The 27,667-nt window shown below is 41.1% G+C and overlaps 1 protein-coding gene across 3 annotated transcripts in view; it reads left to right on the plus strand.

Moving 5' to 3' along the window:
- The window catches only part of grid2 (glutamate receptor, ionotropic, delta 2), a 483,103-nt gene that overhangs the window by 420,839 nt on the left and 34,597 nt on the right, over positions 1-27,667 (plus strand). The gene's annotated exons all lie outside the window — the stretch shown is intronic.

The raw sequence follows: 27,667 nt of genomic DNA on the forward strand, positions 1-27,667 counted from the left end.
AGTGGAAAGTGTTCCACTGCTCGACTCGAATCCTGCAAGTAGATCGGTTTCAATCACATGAATTTAATTGTTTGTGTTTTTGCAATATCAAGGTTCATCCTGTTTTTAAATGCACGAGGCTTCGTGCCCATTGTGGTAAACACCTGGAACATCTGGCATCAGGTTCATCTTCTCACATCAAGACAGTGCATGGGAATGATTGAATTGCTGACTGTGATTTCAAATCAGTAGAGATAATAGCAGCAGCAATCAGTAGGCATCACATTTTTTTCGTTTATTGTGATTAATTATTGACGGACACATTTAGAGCGTTATGTTTTTTAAACTCGTTAATCTAATTTTCAGTCTCTAACTTTATTGTTTCTGTATGCGAGTTCACTTTTTCTAAAATCCAAATGTATGCATTGGGCTTCTTGTGCCTGAGTTGCTGGCGGTCAGTCACAGTAAAAAAACCACCCGACTTCAACAGCCTAACAGATGTTTTCTCTTGTGAGCTTCTTCTGTCTCTAAATCTTCTCAAGATTAGATATGGGAGTGTTGTAATTAGGACTGAGTGGGAAATTTTTGCTCTGAATGATTTTCATCTTGATTATTTCTTTTTTTGTTTAGCTTCTTCTTGCAAGACATAACTTGATATCCAGAAGATTTCAGAACAAATACAACAGAGTCCATGTCCTTATATGACACCTCTAGCATACATTAGAATATTTAAACAATATTGAAGGTCATTTCTAATGGATCTTTTTTGTAATTCCTGACTATCTCTGATGCGCATAAGGAAAACTACAGTACACCATAACTGTACACAGAAAAGCCCCAGTCCTGTTTTGATGCGCTGCTCATGCTGCAGGGTCGTCTGTGTTGACAGGGGATAAATCTGTGTAAGCGATCTTAATGATACACAGATAACGTATCGCGTGGCTAAGTACTTAATTCCCTCAATGATTACTCTGCATCATAAATACCTGACTGTTGCATCTCATTTGCACGCATATCACTTTCTGTTTGCGCCGCGTTTCGCTCTTCCGGAGGGTCCTCACTTCATCCTTTCTCTCTCCAGAATATATTAGACTTGAACTCCAGCCAGCATCGGAAGTTATGGGAGCAGTGATTAAAGTGGCGGTCGGTGATTCCAAATTTGTGGGATAAATGCGGCACATAATAGCATATAAGAAAGAGACTACGTGCCTGTTGGCAGTGACTTTTATTATGCATGTATAGCTAATCAGTAGTATCTCCAGAATCATGAATAAGCTAGCATTCTATTGGTAAACAGGGAATCTCAATTTAATTGTCACTTATCAAGGAAAGAGATGCAAAAAATATTTTCATGCATTCTTGCTCATTATTGGCAAACCAGTCAAGTAATGTTTGAGTTTTTTGTCGTCGAGCCAATGTGACTCCTGCCAGTCAAATGAAGGTCTTTCCCTGACTGTCGTCAGTATCAAAGATTCATGGCTGTATCTCCATCTACATAAATACTGGCAAGGAAAGTGAGATTTATTTTGACCTTTGCTGGTTATAGTGTCATTTTATGATTTTGATGGAAGTGGTGGAGGGAAACAAATTATGAAATGTTAGTTTGGGAACTAAATGCCGCCAGTTTTCCAAATAAAACAAAGCCAGTTTTGTTTGTCTTTAAATGCGATTTATGTTGTTAGATTACATTTCGATCATAAGATATTCAAATAATGTGGTTATTTAAGCCTATCGCACAATCTTTCACTTTCCAAAAAGCTAACAAATGATAATTATTGACACATAACTATCAAGATAATTATCATTTATATGGGATCGTCATCTTCTCCTGAATATAATCACAGATCAACCATAGAGGAGCACATTCATTGGTAACATGATGTTGTAACGTGTGATTTCCCTCATGTAATGAGATGAACCAAAAGGGAAATTGGCTCCACTAGCTCATGACTGATAACACCCAACGGCGGTCACTATCAAGGCCTGACACCATTTGAAATGCGTCAGCCAGGTCATTATCATAGAAAAAAACATGGAACCGAATGGCTAATTCCCCAATGGATCAAGCTGCAGCACGGACCGTCCACGCTGCATCATGATGTGGTATCACTGCAGTGAGGTTTGATGTCATCCCCTCACACCGCGGAGGTTTGATACCTGGAAAATAGCAGGTCAAAGCACCGGCCCTCAGCAGCGAGGTCAACAAGACCAAAGTCTTTACTGTTTTCCACTGATAGGTTACAAAAGGGTACTGGCAAAGCCAGTTGGACCTTGTTTGTGTATCAGTGTAGTGCAGCAGCTCCCGAGCACGTTCAGAGTGAGACGGCAGTGTCCTGCAACAGTGATATCACGGGGAACAGCTCTCTGTGTGGGCATGGAGAGAAGCGCTGTCAGATATAACACTGTTGGGAAATTTTAAAAATGGAATCTGCGCCAGTAGTGAAGATGATCAGGTGATAAATGCATTCGAAGGGTGATATTGGGTGAAGTACTGTCATTTAAAAGGTGTCCTCTTCCAGTATCAGGGTCTCTGTTTGCATGTCTTGTGTTTTCTGCTGTACTCAAGGAAGTTCGCAAACTCCTGTGGAAATGAGATGACTCATTGAACAATTGAAATAGTGAGAATAGTGGGCTTTTCTACAGCTACATTTCGTTAACTGTGTTGCAGTGGCTGGCCTATACTTCCAGGAGTAGTCTTTATGTGTGATTGATCCTTTAATTACCAGCTGAGAGTGAATAGTCTTTGATTAGCAAGTCATACGACAAAGGGTTCCAGATTCGGAGGAGGTGGAAGTGAGACGATGCAGAGTTTGAGAGAGGAGCTGGTTGGATCAATTCTGTATGACTGGGGTGACACCTCCAGAGCAGCTATGAACTCAACTCCAGGAACAGACAGATTCTTCTCTGAATGCGTCACACTTGAATTCATGTTTTTTTTTTCTCTCATCCACAGTTTCACTTTTTTTCTTTTATTCTCTTGCATCATTCTCTTTACCTCATGCAATCTCTCTCTGTTTTTGGCTCTACCCTTCAGTTTTTCCATGTCTTTCATCGTCTGGCTTGTGTTAAACGCTACAGGGTGTGTTCTGCGGGTTTTCAACTCCTGTCCTTTCGGTGAATCCTCACCAACACAAACAGAGGTTGTCTGTGGACGACAGCGACACTGACACTCATAGTTGTATGTTTATCCTTTAATGAATCAAACATCAGTTATGCTACTGAACAAATCCTGATGAAAGTAATTACATGTCATTTAAAAGTAATTTTTGATCCAGATTGTTGAGTCAGCCTGTTTAGATTCCCTCACACATTAACAAGTTTATTCTCAGAGTGAGTGAACATTACCTGCTGCAGCATTTTCAAGCTGGAGGCTGTTTGGAAGGACATGATGTTATTAGGAGTCCCTGTGACTCAGTCAGACTCAGACACCTTTTGTTCTCTGTCTCTGTTTGATTTATTTAGAAGTATTTGTCTTCCTCAATCCAGTCCCTTTGCTGTGTTTGATTCCTGTGAGGTTAAGAACTTGATATACCCCCCCCCCCCCCCCCCCCCCCCAGTGTCATGCTCTCTATCTTCCCCCTCTCTCTCTGTCCTTTTTTTTCCCTGAAGCAGTTTTCTCTCTTCGCCTGACTTTCTCTAAGGCTTCCTCGCCCCCTTTCATAATAAACCTCTTACTGCTCTCTGTCACCGTTGTCTCCTGTGCACTATGGATTTTCTCCGTTTTCACTTTCGATCCCCCCGTGGCAAAATGATATTATATGTCAGAACAGGTCAGCGTCTGAGCTGTGTCTGCCATCAGTCACGCACAAACACGAACACACGCATACACACATGTAGTGACACACACAGGCACACCCAAGTATGTGTTCACAAGTCCTTAAGCACTGCGCCTGATACACACACATCAACATATTTACCCGCGTGTCTGCCCCACACTCCGGTGCTCAAACCCTCACGGAGCCGAGGCAAAGTGCTGCAGGGCGACGCCTGTCACCCAGTAATATATGTGCCTCTGTCACTTCAGTCGATGATCAAGGCGTTCAATAAAGTAAGAGGTTCTGCACTTCAGACTTGATATCTCATTAACTTTGTGTCACATATGATATCAAAGACCGGAGTGCAGTATGTCACTGTTTGACATAATGGCATCTTCGTTTAGGCCCATGCATTACTCACTTGTGGTCAGCTCGAGTTATTCTTGCATAGTCTCTCGAGGGTAAAGAAAAAGAATCTTTTCTTTTCTGTCAGTCCTTTCTGTGAATGTGATTTGAGCCTTTTATATCTAAGGAGCTAAACATTTGACTGTTATGCTAACTTGCAAAAGAAGTGAGTATAATTTAATGTGAGTTATTTAGTGTTCCACACATCCTTTCTGACAGGAGGCAATAAAAAGAGGCGCTAATAACACAAGGAAACGGAAAATCTGAATGTTAACAGTCGAAAATGACTTCTCCCTCAGTGAAATGATCTGCATCCTTGAAGAACAATGCCTGCTCGTACCCGCACGTCTTCTTTACTGCCATGCATGTATGGCTTTGATGCTTGCATACTATTCATACTGTACCGATACGTGAATATCTGGCGCTTTTATGTATTGCAATTATTGTTTTTTAGTCCCGAATGCTATCACAGCAGACAATAACATATATTGCAATGAGAGATGAGAATTTATCTCACTGAGTGGCTCTTACCGGCGGATATTGTAGCACAGATGTGTGTGTGTGGGGCGTATATGCCAACATTTCAACTGAAACCCACAAACTATTAAAGCCTTCACATTTGCATGCATATACATACCTTAGGCTGACATACAGACGCCTGACTCAGTTGATGTAAGTATCCCTGTGTGAATATATATGACAGCTCCTCTGTCAAGCTTTAAGAGTCTCTGATGACTGCTGAGTGATTTTAGAGTTGAGTGGATTGCCAGTTTGAGTGATTATCTGTCTTTATGACTTTCAGTTCCACTATGGGAATGAAGGTCCCACTTTAGAAAATGCTTCTTTTCTCACATGTCCTTGCATGCCATATATTATCATTATTCCTAAGTCCCATAATCATGGCAATGAATGAAAAACGATAAAAGAAGGAAAAAAAAAAAAAAACCTGACACCTGAAACTTTTTCTGCAACATTATCAAGGCTAAGCTAGAGATGGAGAAAGAGCAGTAAAAAAAAAAAAGTCACATAACTCTTTGACATGGTAAATATTTAAGGAGTGAATTGTCTATTCTACAAGCAAAGCTTCAAATGAAATGACATAAAACCTCAAACAAGAGTCCAGACTTTTGTTTAATTCAATCGCGGAATTCTGCTGGTTTTTACTCTGTGGAAACATCTATAAGGTAGCACGGCTTTAACTACTTCTTTGAATACTTTGACAAAAAAAAACTTTGGTCAGTAAAAATAGGAAGCGCTATCAGAATTATTATTTCCACTTGAACAGCTTGAATGAATGAAAGAATGTCTAGCCTTCAGACAGAGAGAGGGGCCTCATTAGTTTTAGGTATACTTGGAGATGTCCTGCTATGAGATTCGGAATGGGGCATGAAATCCAAGGTGCCTATCAGCCCCATAAAGGTTATAAGCTTTAAAGTGTCCACTTGATTTAAAGCTTTTCTTAATATTCTATTATTTTTCTCTCTATCACAACATGAAACTTAAAGAGCAGTTGTAAAAAAGAAGCCTAGCTTCTCATTAGAGTATTTGTCGAAGATCTTCCTGGTCATAAATAGCTTACATTAATTCAGGGTCCAGGTTTTATTTGGAGTTTCAGCATATTTCTGAAACAGCAAAGCTTTTTGAAATCACAATTGGCTGTAAATTTTATTTTAACCTCATGTCCAACAAGCGTAAGAGCAAAGGGAAATACAAATTTCCTGTCAGAGCTGACTGTGAAATTAAATGTTTCATGTGTGTGTTTGGATCACCTCACATGAAATACCTTTGCCTCCAACTAATATGCCTCTTTTTGAAGTATCTATTACCATGTGGAAATGGGTCTGAGCCTTTCAGCTGATGGGATTGCATCCATCAGGAGAAGCACACAGGGTTAATTCACCTTTTAAAGTCAGTTCTATTTAACTGGGTCCTGAATATATATTTTTTGCATTTTCCACATTAACACCAATTACTGCTGGTATTGATTCTTTACATATCTGTTTAAAATGCTGCATAATGCAGTCATTTCCATTATGGAACATTTGAAAATGTCTTCATTTGCCCCCCGTATGCTGAACTCTGCTGCGTCGCAAGTCCCTTTTTTTATTTCATTTCTTAATGTCGCCATATCACCAGCTCCCCATTTAGCATAATGACTCCAGAAATTATTATAAAAATTACCATCATTTCTTCACCTCTGCAACATATATCTTGAGGCTGGAAGTGAAAAGCTATGTATTGTAAGCCTATAAGCTTTCACCAATTTACCATAATGACTTCCGCGATGATGATAAAGATTATGCTGATTACTCTGCCAGATAGGGCCGATGGTAAATCAACCAAGACCTGTTTGGATCCTTCGGCCCTGGCCGAGGCCGTCACGACACTCCAGAGGACGATTGAGGCAAAGCAGAGGTGAGATGAAGGGAGGAGGAGAGGATGATCGGGATGGTGGATGGGTGCTCAGGGAGCAGAGAGGGGGGGAAATGGGAGATTTAGGAAGGTGCAAAGGAGAGTGATAAAAGGAAAGGAAAGGAACTGAAAGACTGAGCGAACAAATGTAGATTGGTGATGGAGGACAAGAACAAATTATAAGGAGAGGTAAAGATGGATATAGAGGAGGAGAGAATTGATGGTCAGGGACTGTGGTTTGTTGAAATATATGAAGGGGAGATTTGTAAAAGAAAAAGGAAAAGGAAAGAGGTGGGGGGAACAGGCTCAAAGAAAAGGATCATGGGACTTTAACTCCTGGTTTTTGTAATACATCTTTCTTTTTCTTTTCTTTTTTTTTCCCCTGAAGCTGTAAAGCTCAATTGCATTCCTTGGATCGTTAGCAACGTGGGACTATATCACAGCCTCCTGTCATCGTTTTTAGTTAAGCCGGTTGTCCAATTAGCACTGCCAAGACAAGTCGGAACTGATGAACAGTCTTACGTTACTGCTTCAAGCGGTGTGTCGTTGTTTCATACTTTGCAGTTCACCGCTGACTCTGTACTGTGTGTTTGATCACAAGCAGTGTGAAGTTTTTAATTGTCACCCATGCATTCAAAAGGTAATTATTCAATATTAAGGCTCCTTTATGCTCATGTACGCATGAATAACCATATCCATGCTTGTAAGAGTGTGACTGCCACCGCTGTTAATCACACTTTGATTCCAATTTGTTGGAATTAAAGGACGCTGTTCTACATGAACATTCTTTTCGGATACCAAAAAAAACAAGAAGAATAATAAATTTACTTGTTGAGAAAAGAGAAAGACATGAATGACAACTATGCAGCTAAAGTACAGGTTGGACTACACAACATTGCAGATGTCAGTGATCTAGGAGACCATAAAACACCTCCTTTTTGTTCACCTCCAATGTCAACACTGCCCCTATGGTTACTGGTGGTACTGCAACCTTTATCTGCATCGCCGCATACAGAGGAAAGGTTCTCTGTTTAACTGTATACATATCTAACATGAAGTGCAAATGAGCATTTAGTGACTTCATGATTCAATGAATAAGTGACAAATGTGTCTTCTATTACTGCTTACCCAACGCAGAGTCCCAGGGGGTTGGAGCTGATCCCAGCTAACACGGAGGGAAAGGAAGCAGCCTGTACAATGCTCCAGCAATACCACTGAGCTACCATAGAAACACAAACAATCTCACATAAATCATTTTATATGAACCCAGATCAATAGAATTAAAAAAAAAAGAAAAACATGCAAACTCCTGTCAGAAAGACCTCACTGTGAGGTAAGAGCACAAACCACTGCACCCCTGTTCCACCACGAGAAGCAGGTTGAGTAAAGCAAAAGTGTTTTCTCAGAGTCAGGATCGGCCTCTGCTGTGTGTCTGTGTGTGTGTATGTGTGTGTGTATGTGTGAGCGTGCGCGTCTTAACTTGAAGAGGCCACTCCAGCACCTGTTTGGCCTCTCAAATCACAGTTAACAACACAACTGTAGGTAGCTGAGCCCTGTGAGTGTGTGCGTGTTTGTGTCAGTGTCACGGTGCTTTAAGGACCTCCTGCCAACCTGCCATTGGTCAGGGAGTTGCCAAGGTTACAGAACAGGGTGGCCCTGGCTTGGATGACAGATCTCTGCGTTGATGATTCCTCTCCCTCTCGGTTTGAGAAAGCGAGGTCGGTGTTTTATGAACAAAGCTTTCAAATCTCAAGGTTGTCCTCGGCTATGTGGCTCTTTACAATTTGCCATCGAACACAGAACATCCTTCCTTGCGCTTCTTTTTTTTTTTTTTCACCCCCCTAATTTCATTCTTATTTCTCTCTCTCTTTCTTTCTCTCTTGCAGCTCGGTCCTTTTTTCTGCCAATGCTGTTTGTGCTTTTAAAGTCAGGAGTGATACCCGCGGTATTGTTATTCTAAGCCGCTGCGATGTCATGTTGCTGTCACAGACGGGCTGGAGCAAGACCCCTTTCATTAGATTTTTAAAAATTAATGTCATATTTATGTGTTTGTCGTGTATTTTATTGGATTTGAATGAAACGTCTGTGGAGGCATAAGCTGGTGATATATATCTGTCACTGCGGTTCAGTATGACTGCTGCAATATCCTCTGTAATAACCCAGCCTCTGCTTAGACCAGAAAAATGCCTTTTTGGCTGCTGGGCTCTCTCATTTTCTTTTTTTTTTTTTTCTAGTAGTGCAAATCACCCTGACAGGAAAAAGAGAAAGCTTTTTTCCTGCAGAGTCTGATAGCTCATTAGGATTCTACACAACAAGCCCAAACAGCAAACATATTTCCCTGCTGTTACAATTCCCTGCCTGTGTGATGACAGGGTTTCTATGTTGTGACTCAGATTTAGGGAGGACGGATGAAAAGGGGGTGTTCAAACGGAAACGGGGGGGAAAATTTACTCTTCGCATTAGAGTGAGAAGATGGCAAAGACTGAACAAGACGTATGAAATTAGAGGATGATCGGTGATGAATGAGTTGTGGAGAGAAGAGGGGAAAAATATATTCAAAAATCAAACTTGCCAAATATAGGGACTGATTAGGAACTGGAACGTGTGCTTGAAATGGTGACAGTTTTTTTTTTCTCCAGGACAAGTGGAAAAAAAAGAGAAAGAATTGGTGACAAATTGGGCTTGATTCAAGTGAAGAGGTGGAGAATGAAAGGATGTGAGGAGAGGAGATGATAGGTGTTTACCAGAGAAGAAATGGAGGAGGAAAAAAACTATTTCTAATCTCTAGTCCTGTCTGTTTATATTTTTCCTCTATATGTTCTCATATCTTATAATGAAGCCAAATTGCCTTTTTATCTGTTCGTCCCTCTTCTGCCAGCCAAGAGTCAATCCATCTGACAGCCGCACAATCCTCTTACTTTCTATTTTATTTTTTTTTCTGTCTCCCTTCACCTCTCCCTCTGTTTCTCACAGTCTGTTTTCTCTCCTCGCCGTTTGTTCTGTGCTGTGCCTCTTCTGCTTGTTAATAATTATTGCGGCTAACAAGGAAATCAATGGAAGTTGGTGCATAAAGCCAGCAATTTATGGTCTGATTTACTGTTGTGTGAATGTGTGTGTGTGTGTGTGTGTGTGTGTGTGTGTGTTTAGACGCATATTGAATGTATCAGATTAATATGTGTGTTACTGTCTGTGCGGGCATCCCATGCTTTCTGAAGCTTATCTATATATACATGAAGCATCACACACCTCTTTAAAGCTGGGTGGGATGTATGGATGGATTGTTGGTTGATTGATTCTTAACTTAATGGTTATTATATACAAATATTCCCCCCGATACATATAGTTGTTCGTAAATACTCAAAACTGCAGTCCATGAGGAAGATTTTAAACCTCACTAAATGGTATATCCCAGGCTTTTTTTCCCTGTTTTGATGCATTATCCCATAATATAATATGTTTTAAAAAGCAGCTTTGTAGCAGGTAGTCTCATGTGTTTCTTTGTCCAGCTGAAGAATTTCACTCTTTTTGGTGTTTTTTGGAAATGCACTCTGTTACTTGTTAATACACTATTTGTTTGTGCTGACGTTCACATTTGGATTCAACATAATTATAGCAGAATGTGAAATTAAGAAAAACTCTGTTCAGCTTCTGTTAACTTACTCTTTCAGCGGTTTCAATGCCAGGACAGCTGTTCGATGGCGTTGGCTTAAAGAACTGAATTTGTTTGATTTTTGCTGAGTTTGGTTGAGATAAGCCGTGGAACGACTCATTGTTCAAAGCTGTTTTACACTCTTCGCCATCTCTTGCTGAACAAGACAGGAAACACCAAGCATCAAGGCTTTGGAGCTCAGATATTCAAGGTATTTTTTTTCAAACCATTTACAAAGAGAATTTAGACCTCCAAACATAAGAAATAAAAAAGTGCTTCTACCCAGCTTTAGTCAAATATCGCACTTCAGTTGCAACAGAAGCAGAATAAAAACTTAGTGGATGTGGTTCAAATTTTTTAATCAAAATGTTAATCATCTTTGTCATTATTACCTCCCAAAAGTTGTGGAACTTCGCCAAATTACAGACACGAGTCTCTCTAAGCTCCACAAGCAGCCAAAATCAAGATTAATACCCACAAGGCCAACAATCTAACAAGTTAACAAGTCTATTGTCTGCCTCTGGTATACAAAGAAGTCTGATGAATGCTAAAGCTCCCGAAGCCGCGGTCTGCTTGGTATTCTGCACGGTGTGGCTCAGTGTCTGCAGGAAGTGTCGAGGGCGGCAAGCATGTGGTATCAGCATCCTCTGAGTCCAGCTCTCAGGGTGATGCCGGTTTGCCGCACTCAATCGCCTCAGTAGCTAGCTCACACGGCTTCGATAACCGCCAAGAGGACGGCATTTATCAGAGGGTCTCCACTCGCACTGCCTTTAGGAGACGAAACTTTATCCTGCAACGCTCAAACTAAATAGCTGGAGAAATTGTTAAGCTCTTTCACAGGTTTTTTTTTTTTTTTTTTTTTTGAAGTTTGACCATAATCAGAGAGCGAACAACAAGCTTTCTGTCTGCCGGATATTTGTTCCTGGAAAGTATTTTAGCTTGGATGTAGTTTGGAAGGGATGATTGTTCCAACGTTGGGTCTGGCTGCGTCATTATTCTCACTGAGAGGTATTAGTTTGCCCCTGATTAGTCTGACATCTCTAATGAAACGCCTCTAACAATGAGCGCAGTGGCCTTAATGATATTCCCACACCCTTAACGAGATGACTCACCTCGGTGATCAGGAGAGGAGGAGGAGGAGGGAGATGTTTTTCCATGGAAATAATCACATAAACAGAAACATGATTCTATTCTGAGAAATTAAGCTCTCACAAAACCTCGAGATAATCATACCGTCTGAAAGTGGGACAACTGTTAGAATAATGACTGAAGTGCAGAGAAACTCACAGGGAAAGCATGAGATGGATGGATGTTTTGATAAGACAGTTTCCAGCAAAAGTCCAACTCCAAACCAGCTTCCATACGTTTTTTTTTTTTTAAATCCATAAGACAAGATGCGCTCGTTTCTGTGATTTCTTAGTCCAAAATATAGGTTTAAGATAACATATTTATTCAACTTATAGGCCAACAGGAGATTAAAATGCTCTTAAAGTCTGTCTGAAAGAACTCTGGAAAGGAGCACAAAAGCAATTAGGCCAATAGAAACACAGAGAGAAAAGTTGCTGAAGTTAGACAACAGTATTAATCAAAGGGCCAAGTGGCCACGCTGAAAGAAAGAGAAAGAAGACTTTTTAAAACACATTTTTCATCTGCCTGCTCTACGTCGTGTCTCGCCAACTGTGCGACCTAAAGCCAACTAATAGATAGCATCTGCATTTCCGAGATAAAGAGAGGATAAGAGCGAGAAATGGAGGATGAATCGGTGCAACTCCCTCGTGTTTTGTACAGGGGGACAAACAGCGAGTTCAATTACTGGACTGGGGACACATTACAAGTAGTGGTTGGTAGGGTGGAAGCATTTGTAGAAAATGAAAAACAAAGCATGATAAAACTGGTGGGATATCTGATTACCACTGAACTCCCCTCTCTTATCCTCCCTGCACCCGTCGCCTTTTCCATTTCTCAATGTTTTCTCACTAAATCTTATGTGTTCTTTTATCTTCATTTCTCTCATTCAGAATGGAAAGTTTGCTCTTCTTCATCTGTCTTCTGTCTTATATTCATCCTGCCCTTCTCTCTTCCTTTCCACTCTCTTGTCCTTCTTTTCTACCTACATGCTTGCATTTGTTTTGTTTTTTTTGTTTTTTTTTTTTTTTTGTGCTCTCTTCTTCCTTTTTCATGTAGCCTCTTCATCTGCTCCGCCTTCCCTTCTGGCCAGTGTCAAGGTGTTTTCACATCTACCCCTCCCTCATTTCCTCCATCCCTCTCTTCCCACTGTCCTCTCATTTTCATGCAACTCGCTGGGCAGCCACGCTTGGCGTCTTTATCTCTGTCTGTGGGAGAGGAGGCAGCCCGGTGCCAGCAACTAATGGACTTTTGGAGAACACAGACAGCCATGCATCACAGTCTGGAGAACCGGGGAGAGCAGGAAGAAGGATTTGGAGTAGAGCCAAAGGGAGAATGGTTTTGGAGCGGGAAAGAGAAAGACATGCGAGAGAAAGAACAGCCGTGTAGGGAAAAATAGCATTAGATGGTTTCCTAAAGCAGCACAGGGTAAAGAAGCAGTGTGAGAAAGAAAAGAAGTCCCGACATTGCGGGAGCAGTGATCAATAAAGCCATGTGGCTCTGAATGTTTAAACATGTGACGCTGCACAACTCTCCATCATCTGACCATGCAGTGCTGTCAATCGGCAATATGTTGATGAAAATACTCACAAACAGTGTAATATCCAGTTAAATTAACCAATCAGATATTTGTATCATCTGACAAAAGTATAGGAAGAAGTGAGCAAAGAAATGTCTCTAATGTAGAACTGTACAAGTTCTATCTTTCTCCACAAATCTGAATGTCAATGTCTGCGAACATTCACCGACTGCAGTTGTTGGTAAATACTGTTGACAATAGTGACAAGGTTCATTAAGGTGAATAAACCTCCCAGCGTGAAGCCAGAAGTATTTACTTCACCTGTTATCGTTGCTATTCAAGAAAAGATGTGCTGGACTTTATGCCAAGAATCCAGTACTTTGATTCATGACTTGCACAATGGATATCACTGAAATCATGTTTGGAATATTTCTTGACTAAATAATGTCTTCGAAACCATTTAATTTTGCACAAAACTAAAGGTGAGAATATAATTTCCCCCGGTGCTTCCCACTGCAATTAAACACTTAAACTCAGTAAAGCATCGTAACCTGCAGGAGCTGACAAAGGTTCAGCTTGATGCAAATTGTGTTCAGAGCAAAAACACAGACAATAAATTAGTTTTCATATCCTCAGAGGGAAAAAAAAAACAGCGTCACAGCTGTTTTCTCCTTCTGCTAAAGATCATAAAAGAGCAACATGAGTAAAATCTAAAATCTGATCATCACGGTCAACAAGTTTCTCTTTTCCAGAAATGCTGGAAACCAGCGGCATTACTCTTTAATTATGGGGAAACTCCTTTTTATTGCAAAATATGTGGAGTGTCATAATTCTTGACTTGGTGAGAAAATTCAGCCAAAGCACTGCATAGACTGTATCTCATCTCTGGTTCCCCTGTGAACCCAGCAGACATAAGCTCTGTCCACTTTAAGGGGAAGGAAAAATCTTTTCCTGCCTTTGTAGCTTACATTTTGATCACATCTATGCAGAAAAAGAAGTGTGTTCTTTTAACACTCCTTTGTCTGATGTGAACTCACAACATCACGACTTCCATTGACTGTCAAACAGTGAAAGAGTGTGCTGCTTTGTTTTTGTTCGCTTCTTTTTGTCTCCAGCAGGGTTCCATAAGGACATGAGTAACAAACTGGGCTTTATATTTCGAAATGTGCCTCCAGGGAGAAAACAATTCAGGGACAGGACCGACGGTCAGAACATCAGGCGCAGCAGAGGAGAAATGTCACTATGTCTCAGTCATATTTCGAGATGAGAGGAACTTCGAGTGTCCATCGAGTGCGCGCACACACACACACACACACACACACACACACACACACACACACACACACACACACACACACACACTGGCAGTGTTCTCTGGCTCATGCTCCAAACCTAAACAACTCTGAGTAATCTAGTGTGTGCGATCTTTCCTCTTCATCTGACAGGTGCTCGTATTGGCTTGGATGAGTGAAGGCTCTTAAACGATTTTCACTCTGTCTCACATGTTTGCCGTGCCGGTGGCCTTTCACTGGTCAATGTTAACATCACTGTTGGGTTAGATGAACCAGAACCGGCGAATGAAAAGCAGTCAGGCAGCTTTACAATAGCAGATGCTTTAAAAAGTGCAGTCAGACGTGCGGTCGCCGAGGGGCCGTATGATCTCTACAAAATTCTTTTCAGCACATGGCAGGTGTTCATTAATTTTTGTGCAAGTGTTGCTGGGAACCGTTCAAATTAACGGAACTGTTTTGAAACACTGGCGCAGCTTTTCAGTCACCCCGCCGACTGAAGCCGTGGCTCTGCTCTCTGTCAGATCTTCCATGTCGGGTTTATTGACATTCGTTCGCATTAACAGCGTTTTTGTGTCCAACAGGTGAAATTTCTCTCTGAAATCCATAATTATTCTTGGATGAATAGTGACTCTTGAGAAGAAAGTCACAGCGTTTAATTACCCCCGGGATTTTATGTAACTACGTAGACTGCTGGTGTGAGAGCAGTCGCTCACCTAAATCTGCTGCTGGAAAAGCATCTGAGTGTATCAGTCATCATTTTCCCTCCTTGCCTTCATATCTATTTCTGCCGCACAGTCCCAATTAAAATGCCTCCAAATCAGACTGCATTGCTTCCATAGTAACATATGCAGGCTTCTTCTATGTATGAGTGATAGAATTTTAATTTAAGACACACCTGGAACCTGTCTGCAGTGTGGGCCAATGTTTTCCCATCAATTATTCCTTGGTGAAGCGAAGAGCTCTCAACACTGTACTTGAACCATTTGGCACCAGGAGTCGCCACTGAAACCAGAGTTAATGAACTTAATTTAGCGGGGCTGGCAGTGTCTCCGAGCTGGGTCAAATGCTGCAGCCTGCATTTGATGAGCCTTTTATGTTCCCAAAACTGCTTTGGCAGCTAACATGTTAAATTGGCAGGACGCATTCGGGATCCTGTCTTGAAGCTCAGGCTGCAGTCCTGACCTCAGTCAGTGCGCAGCGGTGCACTGTGCTCTTTTCATGCCTCATCCCGGTGGCACCCAAAGGTGTACTTTATCTATTTCAATTGCCCTTCTCACGCCTTTTCATGTGGTATCTCTTGACCCCTCAAGGGAGTTTTCTTTAAACTTGGCACACATGTTTTACTTCAACTCCAGTGTGGTGGTTAGATTGTTACTTTACAACTTTTCTTTAACGTGATTCCTCTGGAAAGCCTCAGGGGAGTTCGTTCAAACCTTATCTGTCACTCCGAGATCAACTGATCAGATTGGGAGGGTCGGGGGTCAAGGTTTATCTAGAATCACTTTGTGGAAATCGCTTAATATTTTCCGAAGTGCTGACACGGCCACTATCATGAACAAGGCCACCGTCACCTTCCGTCTGTTCTTGATACTAACAATGTCTAAATCTCATCAGTGTTAATATTGACGAGAGTAAATAAATCAGTGTCCAGCCTACAGACAGCGTTCCAGCTGCAGCCCGATGTTCATTTTTAATTGGCCTGGAGCAAGATCCAAAAAAAAAATTATCACAGAATAGGATCCCACACATGAAACGCGCACTCGACTATACTTCACTCCGAATTGTTAACACTCACAGCTTGAACATCAACCTTTCTTAAAAGCCAGATTTACTTCAAGGCTTCCATGTGACGCGAAGGGCTACTTGACGACCAAATTCACCTTAATAAAAGGTTCAAGTCTTGCTGATTGGACTCAACAGTATTATTTTAGAATGAACCCCGATGTTTGATTCTTGATGAAATAAGGCTAATCAAAGGAAAATGTTTTTTGCTGGTGACCAAGAACACCAGAACTGAAGAAACGCAGGATAGAATGTTAGATAATTCCAGTGACATACTTCATCTCCATCATGCCATTCAGATAGTTTTAAGCTTGTGATTCAGAGAAAAAAAATCTTTGTTCGACGATTGTTACATTTTCCATTAATATCAGTAATCCATAAACCAGCCTTTCAAATTAATAAAATTTATATCACTTTTTTTTAAGTCATAATGGTAAATTTATCACATTGTACAATGTGTGTTGCACAAAAGTGGAGATGGGGTTCAAGGACACTGTGACCGACGTAGTTAACAAGAAGACGGTCAAAGCTTTTAATGTACTTGTTTTCTTTGCCGGTGGTCATGAAATTTGGAAAGTGCCGAGTTGTGAACGCTGCCAAATCAGGCTCCTCCACGGGGCGTCTGGCGTCATTGACCTTGACGGGGTGAGGAGCCCAATAAACCGCAACAACCTTGAAGTCAGTTAGCGATCCTCCACATTAAGAGGAGCAAGGTGGCAGACACAGTTCACACATTTATTGTGTCCACTGAGCATGATGGAGAGGATGGCAACCGAGGGCCGTGCACGCTGGGATTGGACTGCTTCACTGACGAGAGGAAGGAAAATAGTTGTCTGGACATCCTGTCCTTGTTTTCATCTCCTGTTGCTGACTGTCACTCTGGGCCTCTCTTGTATATATTTCCTCTATTTTGAATTGTAGCTCACAGGGGTGAGAGTGTTCACCATAGCATTAACCTATTCTGAGCCGTGACATGAGGAAAAGTGAAAAATACATAGTTTTCAGATTGTATCCGAATATCTTGGGGATGGAATAAAGTGAAGAAAAATTCAAGCTACACTTTTATACTTCCAGGGTCATTTTTTTTTCGTAGCATTAATACAGAATCTCCCAGGTGTCAGTGAGGAGCAGTTTTGATATGTTTATGACTCTCAGTTGAAGAATTACCACAATATCTACATCTAACTTCTGAGGTTTGCTCCATATTTCATCTGCGAGTCTCTCCAGGCTTTGTGATTTTCCACATTTAACTTGCTGCCACGTCTGTTTCCCTCTGCCTCCGTCTGTGTTTGTCATGGCCACATTTGGCTTCTCAGTCTTCCCTCTTTGTTTCAATATGTTTTGGTTTACCGAAGCTTTCCCTCCATTCCGCCAGCTTGCTGTGCATAAGTCTGTGGCGAGGAGTTTTGTGATCAAAGAATCAAAGAAAAGTAAATGTGATGGATGTGATCATTTCGGTGTCAGTCCGTTCCCCCGTTGATTTGTTTGCATGTTTTGTTGCGCTTACAAATGGAGACAAGGAAGAAGTTTTGTGTTTGATCACACCTGTACAGGTCATACACCACCTGTCACTTCTGAGACAAAATACTTCACAGAAGTTTCTCTCTGTTTGTCTGAATGTCTGCTTCAAATCACTTACTTTCAAATAAAAGATAAATGAAATCACTGTTTTCTGAATGAATCTGATTCATCAAATTAAGAAAAAAGTTTTCCTGCGTTGTGATGGAGGAGTAAGAGTTTGTGACCACTCCACTATTAAGTTCCACATTTGGACATCACTTTTTTTTTTTTTTTTTTTTTTCGCCGCGTATGCTGCCACCACCCATTGCTTTTGACCTTGGAGCCCACTTTGATGTGGGATTGAATCATTTTCCTACCTGCCAGTGTCACATCCATACAAATGTCTTGGAAAGCCTCACGGTGCAACATCCCCCTGGTTTTTCTGCTTCAGTTCTTCATCGTTGAACAGTGAGCGGTGGCTGCACATCACACATCTGAATGACTTCAATCCAACTGAAATTTGCTCCCAGGCCGCCATTGAAAAGTTGTCTTTCTGAACTTTTAGCCTAAGGAGTACCTTTATTTAAAAAAACGCCTTTTCCGTGATGGGTTTGGGGCATAGAGACCTAAAACAACTAGATCTGGAACATTGTGATGCTTGAGGAGAAATGGAGTTCACAAGCAATTAAAGAAGATTTAATCCACATGATAAAAACAAGTTGTCACAACAACTGTCATTTTCAAAGGCAAAAAAAGCAAGAATTTTGCAATGCAATTAAAATATGATCTCTGGAGGAAAATAAACAATATAAAGAAAAAGAGCAAAGTCAGCGTCAGAGAAGAAGTTAATCTCCCTGCTGGATGAGGCCAGAGAGGCTAAAATCATGTGAAATATACTTAAGACGTATGTTGCACCTCATTAATTCAGCTATTCCCAACATCTGTTTTCAGTACAGTGAACACTGTTAAACATTGCATCTCAGTGACCTATTGCAAACACAACAGTAAAGGGTTAACACCATGTCGACACTGTTGTCACCAACATGTTGTGAAACTCCACAGCTCAATCTGTGGTGTGGTTGGTCTTTTCAGATGTTTATTCCCCCGCCCCCCCCCCTCGCTCTGCTGCTTGGCAGCGCTTTGAAAATAAATGTTACAATGAATAAGGTGGAAGTGGTTTATATTTATATTGTGAAAATCAAATCTAGAAGGAAGGCAACGCTGTGTCGCTCAGACGACGTGGTGAAGATTCACAACCAGCTCCATTAACCCGGTCGTATTTGGCCCAAGTCTCACACCAACAGCATAGCCTGATCACAGGTGCATGCCAGGCTAATTTCTCAGTCAGGAGACTTTTGCATTGGGCCGTGCAGCTGTGACTCTCATATTTCTTCAGAAACCACCTTCAGGAGGGCGTGCACGGCCTCTAAGATGTTTCTGTCAGTTTTAGTGCAGAGCGCTCCTTCAGCCTGGTGTCTGAAAACTTTGTAGGATGGGGGAGGCTGAAACGGCTGATCATAATTTTTACTTACAATGGTTTGAGAGGGGAACTAAAGCCCCAGGCAGATTGTGGTTTGACTCCATTGAGCCCGGGGCTTGTCGGATGACATTCAAACAGGTGAGTACAACAACACATTCACTACCTGTTGTAAGTCATTGTCCGGAGGAGGCTGTAAACAACCACTGCACTGCCTAGCAATGAGCCCTTTATGTGTGTATACGCCAGGTCCACTCTGTATGCTGGAACTATGGGATCTGTGAGACCCTCTTTCTGCTTTTGTGGGTGTGCATTTTTCAGCCGCCGTGCAGTTTAAATTGTTTATTCATCTCTGTCTGGCCCAGTGATACATTATGCATTAAAGACCTCCTCCCAAAATGAGATGGTTCATCAGGAAAGGTTTACCCTGATGAACGAGCGCACGTCTTGTATCTTATTGTGCTACCATTTTAATGAGAGACGGTAGTATGTATGATTTATGCAGCATCATTTTGTAACTTTTAGCATGCTGAACTATTTTGAGGCAAAGTTGTTGCCAAACACAGACACAAAGGAATTATGCCCTAAACTGCCCCAACTTTGAACTACGTTCAGTTTAAATTACTGAATTTGTCAATTACTTCATCAGATGACTCTTTCTACCATGTTTTAACATTACTATTGGTTTTTCTAGTTTGTAGTCTCTTGTTGTAGTTTGCATTTTTTTCTAATGCTTGCTAGTTTGCCAGGCAGACCAGAAATCAAGAAAATAGATTATTCACTCATGCACTTAATGTGTGATCCAAGAAAGCTGATTGAAAAAAAAAAAAGTCCTCAACGCTACAAAAAAAAGTAGGAGGGGCTTGCAATGGAGAGTAACTGTAATAAAAGACTTCATTATGAAAAATACAACTGAGCAAAGGGAAGATGAAAAGGAAACAGAGAGAAATAATAATTTTTTTTTCTGCCAGATCCTATTAAGGGTGGCATCTTAGTTTTGGCTCACTGATCCGTCTCGGATGATCCGTCTCTCCAACATCTGTCTCCAATTACTCCTCTCTTCCACTATCACATCTCTCATCGGCTTAACAGGGTCTGAGCAAAGATTTGCATAGAGCGTGGCAATGGCCGATTAATTTCTTTTTTTTTCCCCCCGCTTCTTCCTCCTGAAGAAACAAAGACGACTAATGACAGCTGATGGCAATTAAACAACAGAGAAAACAAAGGGAGAAGAGGGAATGAGGAAGTTGTCATTCTGTTTCTCTGGGGACGGAGGCGACTGTTGCCATCGGACTGAGCGCCCCACGAGGGCCTGCTGCCACCTGCGTGCCACACATTTATCAACCTGAACCTAACCACCAGTGTCTTTATTTATGCCTTTTGCTATTTGGGAGATAAAGCGATTGCTCTTTTGAAGTACAAATAGTAGGTTCAAAGTGTTCAGGACACAATTAGCACAGTTTTCCAGTAGATCTTCCCCTGGTTTAATAATGAAGCATGGAGGTGGAGGTGCTATTCTCTCTTCTGTGGCTTGATTGATTCGCCTGCACCTTAACTTATCTTTATTTGGATCTTTACATATCCACAAAAAAACCCAACAAGTGAAAAGTGGAAGAAAAGGCTTTCGGCTGGGCAAGCAGCCTCTCATTATAGAGCTCTCTAATTTGTAAAATAAAGCTGAAAACAAAGATGGCACGAAACAGAACAGACGAAAGTACCTGTTTTAAGGATTCATAAGACCGTTTGTAGAGGTGAGGGCATGCGGTTTGTGTTTATGCTTGACTGAGAGAGCGGGAAGGTGTTATTCCACAGTCAGACCCAAATTTACACAGTGTAATTTACTTGCATGGTGCGGCCAAAAGGAGGAGGCAGGAGGGGGGAAGAGATACTGCAGGCAGGGTGGTAAACACAACCTGCAGGAGTTAGCTTGAACAACACAGCAACACATAGCCGAGTTGTGAATTAAACTGAATTTCAGGAAATACTTCTGTTATTAACCTTTTGTCCTCATTTTCGCGCGTGCCGCAGGCAGAATAAAAACCTTTTTTAACCCCTGCCAGTGTTATTTCACCACACAGTTACAGAACAAAGCTCCGTTTCCCAAAAGTGAGGCAAGATTTCAGGTTTTTGATGAACCTGCTTTGAAGATCCATGTTCTATAGCTTGCTCAGGTAAAAGTTCAATTGGACTCTAATAGACAGGCTGTTTTGGAATCAGATGAAAATAGCAGCACGTATGGGAGGCAAAGTTTGTTGTGACTGTGGCATCAGCAAGGCGGACATAAAACTATCTATAAATGGCGAGAAAATGAGGGAAAAGCTTCAGATCTTTGACGCTCACGGCCTGAGATGTACAGAAAGTAGCAGTAGATTTGAGCTTGTCTCCGGGCTGTTGCTTTTTTCTGTCTGTGTCTGTCTCGCATCAGCCGCTCTCTCATTTCTTCTAAATCAAACAAATCAAAGTCAAAGCAAAGTGATGCAAGAAAACAACATGCAGGAGTATGCAAAGAGTGGAGGCTGTGAGGAAGGCACTTTATAGCTGGTAGCAGTTATTGATAGAGATGAGAAATTTGGCCAAAAAGAAAACAAAAAACAAAAAAACATTTAGTTCACTGATGAAATTTTTGGAATTATTATCATTTATTTATTGTCAGTCATTCCTATGAAATGAGATAAAACTACATGGGGTTATTCAGCAGGTTGCGTTGCCAGGAGTCTTCACCAGAAAAAAAAAAAAAAAGAACACTGACTGAGCTTGTCTAAAATAGTACATAGTTTCACTTTTATTATAGCCTTATAGCACCCACACTAAATGCCCTAATGTGAAGTATGTGAAAATAGTAATTTTATTAGGCTAGAAACTTTCAAGTGAAGGTTCCACCAACAGGTTTTCAGCCCCCTCAAGTGAGAAATTCAAAAGTACACAAATATTATTTGGTCTCCAGGAAGTGGCTCAGGAAAACATGGAGTTTTTACAGAGAATGTAGATCCGAACCCTGGCAGAGTCCCGAAGGAGCCTCAGTTTTATGTGATTCTGTTTCAAATCCTGCTTTCAACGCACCTGATCACATCAGCTCACTCACTCGTTACATTGAGATGTGTTAAAATGGGAAAATAATGCATATAAATGAAACCAACACTGTTTGAACGTTGTATATATTTTGGAATTTTACTGACAAATGAAGTTAACGGCCTCCGGTGGTTAAAGCAGTGGCAATTTGTTCCTACTTGCTATCATTGTAGCGCTACAGTCGATGTAACAAGATTAGTAGCTGCTCCAGAATCTATTAGTCACACCTAAAATCTATAAATACCCTATTAACAGGCTGCAGTTTGCATGGGGCGCGAGAGGGGTCAATGCATCTCCTCTTTTGTAGAATTATCACAGGGGGGGGATAAAATCTATCTCCCACTCACAGCAATTACAGCTCCTCCAAAAGCCAGACGAGGCAAGACACGTGAGACATTGTATTTCAAAATCCAAGTAACACAGCAGCACCAGCTCTCATGCGTCAAGAGTGAAAGCCACAAGAATAACCGACTTCAGACGCAGAGCATGCAAGTTTCATGCAGGACTGCAGCCGCAGCCTTCTCTGTCCAATATACTGTAGTTGCTTCCATCACAGCCTCTTGTTTTTGTCTGAATTATACCGTTTACTCATTTGTCTCAACCACAGTAAGTTTGTTATTGTATCACTTGTTGTTTTGCCGTTTTATTTCTTCACATTTTATCAGCATTCATTTTCTGAACTGTTTAAAGCTGATTATTACGGAGGAGTTTTTGGCTTCTAGTTTTGTGGATTGTTGCAAGAAAACTGCCTGAAATGTGTTTTAGTGCAGCTGTGAGACTTCATCTTAAGTTTTTACTGTTTTGCAGCAACTTTGCCCGTGCGCTTCTCACAGGGAAGAACAAAGCAGGGATCCTCCCTTGTGTGAAATATTTCACATTCACTGCTTAAAGGCTAAATAGTGAACATTTAAGAAACTGACTTCACACTGGGGAGCGATTTGTTGTGTGCCATTTTAAAAGTGTTTGTAATCTAAGATGTAATTTATGGATGAGGGGAAAGATGAAGACGTTGCTATTCCTTTTGCATGTGCACTGCCCTTGAAGGGATCTCTCTGAGAGGAGGGGAGGGGGGAGGAAAAGACAGACAGGGCGAGAGTGAGAGAATGTGGACCCTGGAGTAGTTTTGGGTGTTTTTGAAGTTTCAGCGTGGCTAGACTCTGAAGCGAGACCGTTTGAACCCTGGACAAGATAGAAAAACCTCTCCGAGAGTGCCGAGACGCTCATTGGGCCGGTTCTGTGATGTGATTAAGAAGTATCGTCTGGAGAGAGTTTTATAAGTCGGAAGGTGCCTGAACTCACCTCGAGGAGCGTGTCGGCTGCTTTTATTAATTTATATAGCAGCCAAAGTTTACCTTGAGGCATTTGTTTGTTCAGATCTTTTTGCTTAATCTTGCTGGTCTCATGTGTTCAAGCCTTTTTTAGGTCCTTATGTTTTTTTTTTGTTCAAACAAAATAAGTTATGTTTATTAATTATTTGTGAATAAAGGCCTTGTTGTGTTTGTCACAGTAACTAGCTACTTTAAATGTAGAGTTACTTGACTAAATCACCAAATAACTACAATGCTTTTAAAAAGGTTTTATAACTACTGAATGTTTTCCCACATTTTGTGACATTAAACCCAAAGAATCTGCATCCTGATGCATCAAAATCCTAATTAAATACATATTAGTCTGTGAGTGTAATGTTGAAAAATACACACTTAAATGGGCATGAATTCTTTTTCTAAGATGCTTGTAGGAATAGCTTCTGAGTGATACTTTTTTAGTTAGGAAACTGGCGGCGTGCACATGGCTGTGTTATTTGCAGTGTTACAGTCACACGTTGGCTGAGCTGCCGGCGCCGCGCAGGTCAGCCTGATGTCTGATCCAATCATTAAGTCTGTGTCGCTCGTGTCGACCAGTTTGTGGAAGTCAAAAGGTGGCGAACACGGTCTTTTGTTCTGTCGTCGTTTTATTATTCTATCTGCTCTCAAAGTGGAGCGTCACATGCGCGTCTGCGCTTTGGCATAACATCTGCTCTTTAAAGACACTTGCTTAATGAACGGACGGCGACGAGCTGAAGCAACAGCAGAAGTTTGGAAAAGCTACCAACATATAAATGGGCCTGATTAAAAAACAAAAAAATATATATTTATTTAGGGCCATCACAACCAGTGAGGGGGGAATTACTCGTGTGTACCGAGTAACTCAACAGATAAAAATACAACTTCTGAATGAGTCTGAACCTGACAAGGTCAAAGCTGATGTGGACTCAGCTATTAGAGACTGGTCTATATTATTACATTTTAAAATGTCAACACTCCTTCAACCCATCCACCCCAACGAACACAAGCTATAAAACCTGGCCTCCTTTCCGTCTCAAACATTTTATATCTGCTCTTAATTTACTTTTTATGTCTTATCAGACACCAGACCATCGTTGCACTGTGATTATTTTATGTTCGGGTCGTTAACTCGACCTGCCCCACACTTTCTCATGTCACGGTTGTTTTTTTTGGAGTAAACTGTAACACATTCCGCCCCCTCTTCTTTCAGCATATGCACTGAGACTTTTCTCCAGTGAAAGTGTTAGACACTGCTTACAGGAAATAATGTTGTGCAACATGTTAACACTCTCATCACAACCCAGCTGGTGTTTTGTGACCACATTTCTGAATGGCAAACAGCTAATAGTGGAGGGAAAAGATGAATAATTAGTCTTGATTTAAGTATTCTCTGCTTCGTGTTTTCCTGCTTTTGTGCCTGAATAAAAACACAAATCAGAGCGACATCAAAAAGTGGCTTGCGCTCATGACTCAACAGTGTTATGGCTTCATTAAACGAGTCCCGCCGTCACTACATCCCTTTAGAACGGATAAACAAGACACATAGACCACAAGCAAAGAAAGAACAATACAATCGCTTGTGTTTTCCGCTCTTCCCCAGGAAGGCAGGACTGAAATTAAAAACGGGAGAGCAGCCATAGGAATAAAGCAGGGGGACACGGACATGAGAGGCTGAGATGACTTTAATTTAGTGATTACGGATCCTACTGTGTTTGTCCGTGCCACATTCACACGGGAGAAAAACAAGGCCAAATGCAATGATTAGGATTCATTGGACGTTTGGATGCAATTGTGTTTGCATGTGCGTGGGTCTTTAGTCTAAATCTCTGTGTGACTGTGGCTGTAGTGCCAAAGTGTCCGTCAGTGCTTCTGAGGACAATAGCTCATGATTTAATTACCTTGGCACTGGACGGCGTCGCCACCCTGAGCAGGGAGCACAAGTACAAGTGTGTACAATGGGAGCAATGTGTTTTAAATGCAGCAGTCAGTGTTTAAAGGCATGAAATGACACCACGAGTCATGTTTAGACTCTTTTACTACAGTCTTGGTTGTAATAACAGTATTTTGAGGCCATCCCTCCTAAAATGGAGCTGCACAGTCTGACGATTGGCCAGCACTTTTGCCCAACAGTGGGAATATCCTGGTTGAAGTCTCAGTTGGATTATGTGATTTAGAAGATGGACAGATACATTAAAGTGACCTCCATATGAACACACTGGATTCAGCCTTCAAGTGCACATTTTGTAGATGCTGTTAAAATGCACGGCATATTCCATACAGCCTGGACCGGAGCAGTTTATCCTCACAGTGCACACGTCTCCGAGCAGATTAAGAGCTTGGACTGCACGCAGTTATTGAAGAGTCCACCTGAGAAAGCACTTATGCAGTTATTACTTGAAGATTTCAGAATATTGCTCCAACACACCTTTAAATGAAAGTGCTAAAAAGTTCCCTGGATGTGCCTAAGGACAAACAATGAAAACAATAACTTATCTCTTACTCCTCATTTGCATGGTAATAGGAGGTTTGTGAAACTCTAAAAAGCCACTTAAAGGGTTATGTTTAGCATCAAAAATACATTATAAACATAGCTCACTCCTGGGCTGCGTTTATTTAAGAGTCCTTTTGGGTTCGGAGATGAGGGGCTTTGTTTGCAGGTTAAGCACTTTGTTACAGTGAGCGGCTAGTTGTGTCTGCGAATGTTTGAAATCCCTGCTCCCAAGGAAGTGGTTTCAATTTGTTCAAGGGGCAAGAAAAAGACTCCTGTTTCATAGAGTGCAAATAAAAAAAGCTCAATCCCACAGTACCTTCAAACACAAATAAAACCTTAATTCTGCAGTATATTCAGAAATGATTAGGCAGGCTTCCCGAGATGTCTTGTCAAGACAAAGTGAATCCTGGGTTCAGCTCATTAGTAGTTAGTCCAACACCAACTAGTGGCCCATCGTGAAAACTCTGTGAAACGACATCATTTTCAAAACGTAGACCAGAGGAATGTGAACTATGAACATCAGGTGTATTATTAATACATTTGGGAGAAAAAAATTCACACTAAAAACAGAAACCGCAGCACAAAGTGCCGTTCTAGTTACCATACACTTAGTAGCAATAGACTGAGCCCACAGCTGTGATTTTTTTTTTTTTTTGTCTTCAGTAATTATTTAAACAAGAGTCAATACCAAACCGATGCTGTGTATTCTGAGCACTCGTTCTGGTGCATCAATTCAAGGGCTCCCTATCCACACTTGCATTGTCTGTGTTTATGAAGCTGCAGCTGCAGCTGCAGGCTACGGCATTTCACTTCACAGACTCCAGCATCGTTTTCATTACAGGGATAATTCCTTTTTATGCGATTGTATTCTCTGCTGGCTTTGCTATAGTTATTATTTCAGGCCTAATTAGAGTTAAAGCTTTGAGAAGACACTTTGGAATGATTTTCAATCACGCCATGCTATGTGAAGCACCCAAAAGGAAAAACTGTGAAAAATAATAATGGCTCAAAGCAATAACAAAAAAAAAAAAAAAAAAAAAAAGAAAGAAAGAAAGCACCATTAGAAGGATCACCTCACCTCATACGGCCTTATTATTTTTTTTAATCCAGTCAAAGAGCTGTGTACTTCTTAACAAACAAGCTTTTTGTTGGCGTTCATTAACACTTTACTCCTCCGTATTCCCCTTTACCCCTTGGTTTTCAGTTCACAAGCGAAGGTTTGAGACCAATGATGTTCATTATGAGCTGCTGTGCTCTCATCTCTCCTACTCATCTTCTCATCTCGTTTTCACTTCATACCAACTCCGTTCTAAACTGCTTTTTCGTTTCCCAAAGTTGATTTCTTTCTCCAAAATGTGTTATGAGTCAAAGTAAACACATTAATTCCACGCTGTCTGTGGTTGTGAAAGGCATCAACCCATAGGAGCTTTTAAATCTTTCTTTTTCCTCCGTATTTGCTTGTTTGTGTTCTCTCCCTCACAGGCATGCCATGATCCATATACAAGCTACAATGTTGCCTCAACATCAAAATTCAGAGAAGAGAGTAGAACTTGTTCTTGCTTTTAATTTGACTGACATGTCCTTTCTGCTGCAGTGACTGTTCGACAACTAAATATATGTAATTCTTGTTTCCTGATGTTTTGAGAAGGTTTCCTTTTCTTTGTCAGTCGTCTGTTTAAAGTCAGTGATGTAGTTTTAATGACAGTCATATGTTGACAGAATCCTCAGTCAAGCAGATGTATTATAAATATGTATTTCACTAAAATTACGTGGAATATAAGCCACAAATCTTTGGCACAACAGTTTTTGGTCCCTGTGTCAAAACCTATTGATGTAGTTTTGTAAATTGTAACTTATTTGTTGTTCTCTTTTACACAGTGAACGCAT

Source organism: Salarias fasciatus, chromosome 12 (assembly GCF_902148845.1).
Source record: "Salarias fasciatus chromosome 12, fSalaFa1.1, whole genome shotgun sequence".
Taxonomy (NCBI): Eukaryota; Metazoa; Chordata; class Actinopteri; order Blenniiformes; family Blenniidae; genus Salarias; species Salarias fasciatus.